Source organism: Glycine soja, chromosome 9 (genome assembly GCF_004193775.1).
Source record: "Glycine soja cultivar W05 chromosome 9, ASM419377v2, whole genome shotgun sequence".
NCBI lineage: Eukaryota > Viridiplantae > Streptophyta > Magnoliopsida > Fabales > Fabaceae > Glycine > Glycine soja.
This window is the reverse complement of record NC_041010.1, coordinates 31430519-31437979: the sequence shown is the minus strand read 5'-3', so window position 1 is coordinate 31437979 and position 7461 is coordinate 31430519. Positions and strand designations below refer to the sequence as shown.

At 32.6% G+C, this 7461-nt stretch overlaps 1 pseudogene; it reads left to right on the top strand.

Moving 5' to 3' along the window:
• Window positions 1–5549: 5549 nt before the first annotated feature.
• On the top strand, window positions 5550–7131 carry LOC114368349 (annotated as a pseudogene).
• The last annotated feature ends 330 nt before the right edge of the window (window positions 7132–7461 follow it).

Sequence of the window (7461 nt, the reverse complement as noted above, 5' to 3'; positions counted from 1 at the left end):
TTAGTATTCTCTATTAAAAAAAAAAGCTAACTCAGTATTCATTAATTACAAAAAATAAAAAAGGCTAACTTAGTATTCGTCCACCCAAGCAAACCTAGTCATAAATTATTGCACAATTAATAATTTACAAAATATTATGTTATCTTTCACCAAATTTAAAATGGTAAAGATGTTGTGGGAATAGTAAACTAATAAATATCCCGCAGTCCTTTTTAAGTATTCAAATGAACCCAATACAGGGCAAGATAGTGACAAGCATTCCAGAAAAAACACAAGGTAAGAAATTACCTCTAACTGCCTTATTGTATCCAGCAAATTAGATCACTCTTGACAAAGAACTTCAAGCTGCCCTTGCATTTCGGAGAACTTTGACAACATGATTTGCTCGCACTCTTTTACAAGGTTCTCACCATCACCTGAGACATGTGTACTTTGAAACAAAATATGATGCATAAATGGAAGTAGGACATAAGGAATAATCTTAAGTTGCACAGGCAAAATAAACATGACAATTTGAGAGCATCTCCAAGCTACAAAATCAAAAATATAAATTTCTTACTTTTAATTAGATATGAACCCCAAATCAGATTGAGAATCTATTTGCACAAACTCTATCACGCATCTCAAATATGATTGACTATCTATGATGGATGCACATGAAGGCCTTTATGATTTATACAGACAGAGACAACCTTTTTTGGATATAGCAATTGAAACATCAAATTCATTTATACAATATTTTATCTATTTTTCATAGATAAAATATTGAAACTTTATGCTCAAACACAACATCAATGTAGCTTTCCTCTGACAAATATGATATGTAGCTTGAGTCACAATATCATAAACATAAAACACTTCATTATTACCAAGAACCATCTTTTCATGCATACAAACACAAAAGAAAAATTGACTAATTCGAAAATATATATCTTGATTCTTCAACACTAATTCACCATATCAAAAACATAGAACATCATCATAACCAAGAACCATCCTTTCATGCATGGAAACACGAAAGAGAAGTTCACCAATTAGGACATATATACCTTGATTCACATTCATCACCATTACAACCACCAACATACATTGAAGCTATTAGATTCCAATTAACTTTAGGTAAAAATTGTCTAATCCTCTCTGGTGTGATTTCAAGATCTTTCACATATGCAATTACATTATCCATGTCATTTGCATCTCCAAGCAAGCCCTCTGAACTGTAAAGGAAGTACGTAATAAGGGAAAATTAAAACACAACAGGGGAAGGGTCACATAGGTCAAATGGCAGTTAGTAATTTAGTAATATATAACAAAGCAGAATTGATATTACCTATCAACTGGAAGTGAAAGTTGAAGCACCATTTCTTGTAATTGTTGCTTAATTCCCTTCAAAAGACTTTCCCTTTCTACACTAGACCATTTTTTTTATCCAATGAAAGTGGAAATCTTTCCAATACCATCCTATAATTAGCAACATGAGAATTCTCTTATGGGCCATAACACATTGCAGACGCTTTTTTATGTTTTTGTCGGAAAAGAAAAAGATAAATCAAGGATTACAAATATTAATCATTGACAATTGACAATGCTAAGAAAATGACAAATGCTATGCTACCAGCTAGTATATTAGAAAATAACTAAATTACCTAAATCTTTGCACTCGTTTATTAGGTTGAACTGTTAAAGTAACTACTAAGCAATAGATTCAAACCCCTCAATCCTCATTCACCCAAAACAAGCATAATACTAGAATCAATAATCAAATAACAAAGCCTGTAAATTTCACACTTCTATAGCATGGCACATTGCATTTGTGAACATTACATACAAGCATGGCTCAGTCGATACACCATGCAAAGGATCGACGTGCTCAATGTGAACATTACATACAAGCATGGCTCAAGGAATCTCAACGAGAGGTGTACCTAGGAGCTTACTTAAATCAGTAAGTTATATTAATGCAAATGCATATAAATAATGTTTCAGTTATGTGTACCTAATTTTTGTTTAATGTAGGGGTCATTGGCAACTGGTTGTAGTGTGTCTTGCGACCAATGTTGTTGCCTGATTTTGTTCATTACATAAGAAGACTGATATTCATATCAAAACTGCAACTAACAAGTTAAGTTTTGTATTGAACCTCGTATCATGCAGTGTAAAAATTTTATCAACAATTTTTTATTGTCGTATACACATTCATCTTGCTATTTTTGTAATCAGTGCAATGAAGACACTAAACACAATTGTGGATGGTATAAATAATGAAGGAACTCATAAGTGGATTGAAGTAAAGGTTAGTCATCTAATTAATGCTTATTTATCACTAGTGATCTTGACATGGTAACTTCAATACACTTGTTTGATTCAATTATTATTTATATTGAATGTAGAGCCATGTTCAAAGCAGAGGCTATGAGTGTGGCTATTATGTGATGCATTGGATGTGGAACATCGTCAGCGATGATTTAAAGAATGATTGGAGCATGGTATGTTTGGTTCAAAAACTTTAAATTAGTACTTCAATATAATTTTCATTGATTTTACATGTACGTGACATATTATTTGTATTCTTCATATTTTGTAGTGGTTTGCTGGTGGAACGTCGTTAGACATGGAAACAATAACAACGATTCGCAAGAAATGGGCGACATATTTTCTAAAAGTTCAGAGAATTCAATGTAGAAAGTCATAGTTGATATAGGACATTGCATTTTTATGAATTTGTTGGTTATTGTGAACATTACAAAGACCAATGTATAAATATTGGCTTGTATTTATTTGACAATATATTTATTAAATTCTGTCTTTCTATTTCTCTGCACCAAATGTGTTAAAAAATTGCATTGTGTTTGCAATACAAAGTTCTATGGACAGGAAAAATTGGTTTTTGTGGGACTAATCTTGTTTTTGCAGGAAATTTGAAGTTACATGGAAATACATGTGAAGCTTCATGCCTTATCAGACCCATGTAAGCTGTATGTTTTATGTTGTGTACATTTTTTTTTATTAATTATTTAGATTTTCAATTAATTAATACTAACACTTATTTGACAACATGTCGTGGGTGCCTCAAAATGACAAATTTCATATAAAGGATGGAGCAATGCATGTCACAACCAATGAAGGATATGGACTGTACTGAATGGGTTTGGTGGATAACCACATTGTCTACTTACATATATTGTAAGTTTAGTTTCATTGATTGGTATATAACTGATATTGTAGGTAGGTTATTAATGTCTACTGATGAGTTTGGTTACATAAGAAAATCTAGAACAATAAAACTCATCATGCAAAGTTAACAGACTCATAATAATTTCATTTGTGTCAAGGATTTTATGCTTAAGTTGTCTTCATGTGTGTTTTGTGAAGGTTAAAATAACACCTGAGGTTACTTCTCGTAAAACAAGCAAAGTCATCATAGCTGAGTTAGTGAGGCTTCATAGGATATGAGGGCACTGGTTCTACCAGGTGATGTTTTGTTCAAGTAACTATGTCATGTTATCTTCAAAAAATATTTGTATTCCTAACTGCTCACAAAAAAAAAAAGGATTTGAGGATTGTTCTTTTGGGTTGAAGTAAACAAATGAAATGAGTTTAAATCATTCTTGGCAGGGAAAGAGAAATTGAAGCGGTGATCAAGTTTGCAACTTGTGATAGCATGAATCAATTATGTGAGCTTCTGAGTGGCAAACAAGTGGATACTCCACATGAAGCACTTACTATCATTCACACTATATTGAGGGACCTTGCAACTCAGTGGTGCATTTTGTTGTTGTTGTTGTCTCATTATTTATATCCATTGCCTCCATTTGAACTGAATGAGGCTATTGCTAGTTGCTACTCATTATGTTCTTGTTTCTAACATCTTAATTTGCTTGCATTACATCGCATTGTTTAGCTACATGTCAATTGGGAGATTTGTCTATTCTCCGGATTTAACAAAACCACAACAGCTAGGTGGTGGCCTGGAATCATGCCGCGGCTTCTATTAGTGTATAAGGCCAACTCAGCTGGGATTGTCACTTAATATTGGTGAAGTTCTAGCTTATCTTCATCATCTTTTCTTCCTTTTATTTGAAGATTTTTAATAGTCACTCATTTTAGTTTGTCAAAAATCAATAGTAAAATGGCTTTTTTTTCCCTTTTTTTAATAGTCACTCATTTTAGTTTGTCAACATTCAAAATTGATGTTGTAGTCCTAATCACGATGGTGGACTGTTTTGTTGAAACTTTGCAGCACCCAGCCTTACAAGGTAAAGTTCTTTCAGCTAGCACATATGTTGGTTTTTGTTGGGTTGGTGGTGACTCATTCTACCTAATTTTTTAACATCCACCCTCCTTTTGTGTTGAAGGCAGATTTTGATCCTCTTAGTCGTACTTATTGGTTGAATTTGAAGTTTTAAATGCAACTGAGTTAATAACTGAACTCAGAATATACTATATTTTGTTCTAAGCTAAGGTTGTGGTTGAATTTGAGAAAACCAAACTTACTAAACCATTGGACTAATACATCCATCATTTGTCTCTCTGAACGATATCAAGGGGATGAATTTTCATCATTTAGATTATTTTTTTCCTTAATTTGCATATTACTTGTCTATGGAATGTTTTTAAGCATCTTCTAAGTGAAAAAGGCTACTAAAATTATGTTGCAGCTTCTTGTTCGAAAGAAAAAATAAGAACAAACCAAAACAAACAAGTTTTGTCAATTGTTATTACCATCAATTTAATTAAGCATGTTTTTTAGTACAAGGTCTAATGTCACTTGCTAAAGGATCATAATAGGTAAGTTTCATAGAATGTCACCATTTTGTACATCTGATTTGAGATGATTCGTAATGTTTGATCTACCAATCAAAAGTTCCTGTAAAGTTGTCGGGCCAGTGGCTAAAGTGTTAATATACATCTTCCAAAATCAGTGTTTAAAGTTTCAATAAGGAAGCAACAATTGAGTTTTCTATTTTACTAATAAAGAAAACTTATATAGCCAAGTGCCATCATGAATCTACTTTGTTTCAGATTCTCAAGACCCAAAGGTGCCTTCAAACGAACATTTGCAAGAAGGAGAATAAACTCCTTCATTTCGTAGCTTGGGCCCTGTGATCATTGCCAATGTTACCGATCCATGATCTTTTGATCAAGCATGCTAAAATAGTGTGGATTAACATGTTCACCCTCTAAGAGGTCAAGAACAATCCCCCATAATACCCTGCAGAAAAGAAGATCCTATAGTTCATTTTCAAGTTTATTGATTCATGACCACACTTCAAGCTTATTCTTTATGTACGAGTCATCACGAACCACTAACGATTTTATTGTTAACAGGGTATTAAAACGAACTATAATCAGCCTGTATCTTATTAATTTCTTATATTCCTTATTTTGAAAACACTTAATATTGAGAGAAAAAATAGTAAACTGAAATAATCTTATATTGCTTTGACTTATTTCTCAACTCGTGAAAGTGCAACACCAATTTGAATATGAAATACTTACATTCCCCTTTGATTTATATTGTTTTTGCTCTTCTCTCAAACTTGTCATCAATGGTGTTTATTGAACCACTTGCTGTAATTGACTTTGTTGCTCAAATTTTGGGAAAAGATGTGCTCTGTATGCCATTGTCAGATGCAGATTGTGTCAAGGTATGGAATTTATTTGACTATGACAGCTAGCAATCTTTGTATTTACAGACACTATTAACTACACAAGTTATACAAAATAGGTTATGCTTGCACGCCCTATGTCTCCACTAAGTCTTGACAATGATAGTTTCAGTAAAGAAATTTTGGTGTTGCAAATTTGGATTTAAAATGAAAAGTAATATATCCTGCAAGGTCAAGAACCCTTGTATTCCAATGACATGTTAATAAATGTGATGCAAAGAAAATTTCTTATTCTGCTCCAAGTGCATTTTGTAGGCTATTTAAGAATTTAACTGGTAATGTTTCAAGGTCCTAAATCATGAGAAACATTTAAGCCAAATCTAACAACCAAATAATCTTTTTTTCTGTGTCACTAATGCAGATTTAGGCTATTTGTGGTGTCACTAATGCAGATTAAGAAGGTCTTCCTGTTTATGACATCGAATTATCTTTTCCAGTGGTAATTTCTTTTATTCCTTATTTTGAAAACAATTAATATTGAAAACAATAGTAAATTGAAATAATCTTCGAATTAATTAAAATGTTTATTATTCTATTAAGTTTCATGCAAAACGCTAGTCCGATTACCTAACTAGATGCACGGACCGTATTTAGAGTAAACAAAAATTTTATGAGTCTTGGTGAATTTTAGTTAATAGTAAAGAGTGTTTTAGAAAGAATGTGATGGATGGAATGAAAGGTACATAACATATTTTGTCTTTTTTTTTTATCTTAGTTTGATGTTCAGATTTGAGATATATGATGTGTTGACATCTGTTAATGTTCAAAATGTTAGAATAGCCTATGGTATGCTATCTGATGCTGAAGAGATTGGAGCAATTTCTCCTGGGAAGGTACATCATGAATATTTTTTGTGTATAGATCAAATGCAATCGTTGCTATTCCATAATGCTTGTTTCTGATCCTGTATTTGTGTAGATCATTTTGGTTGACCCAACAACTGGAAATACAGCACTTGGCATTGCTTTTGTTGCAGCAACAAAGGGGTACAAACTTATAGTCACAATGCCTGCTTCTATTAATGTTGAGAGAAGAATCCTTTTACGTGCATTTGGTGCAAAGGTTGTTTTGACTGATGCTGAGAAAGGGCTAAAGGGGAAGTTGACAAACCTGAAGAAATTGTTCGCAACACACCCAATGAGTACATGTTTTGGCAGTTTGATAACATGACTAATACAAAGGTTAAGTCTCAATGCATCTCCTATAAGACCTTCACCTTATGAATCACTATTTTGAATTATTTAGTGCATCAATCAAAATAGAAATTACAATATAAATTAAGTTACATGTTATTAAGACTTATATGCACAAATTACAGATCCACTTCCAAACTACATGGCCAGAGATATGGGAGGATACCATGGGTAATGTTGATGTATTGGTAGCTAGGATTGGAACTGGTGGCACTGTTACTGGCATTGGACGTTATCTGAAAATGATGAACAAAAATATAAAGGTTTGATTTTTCATTTGATATGGCATTTACTTGTTATTTCAAATTCAATGAGATAATTATTGGTCTTGTGGCATTTCCTTCCACTGTTAAGTATATTAGTTCCAGAATTCAAGTCCCATAATTCCCAATTTAAAAGAAATTATATGCAATTGTAATTGAATCAGTGTGCTGACAGTATGTGCATTATATTTCTCGTATTTGAAACCTCTAGTGAGTTAGCTCTATGTCCTGTGTTGGAGGTTATTTTTCCAAGTTTTGGTGAGAAATATATTTCTACTGCTCTCTTCCATTCTATCTATGAAGAGGTTCAGAAAATGTAAAACATAGATTCTACCT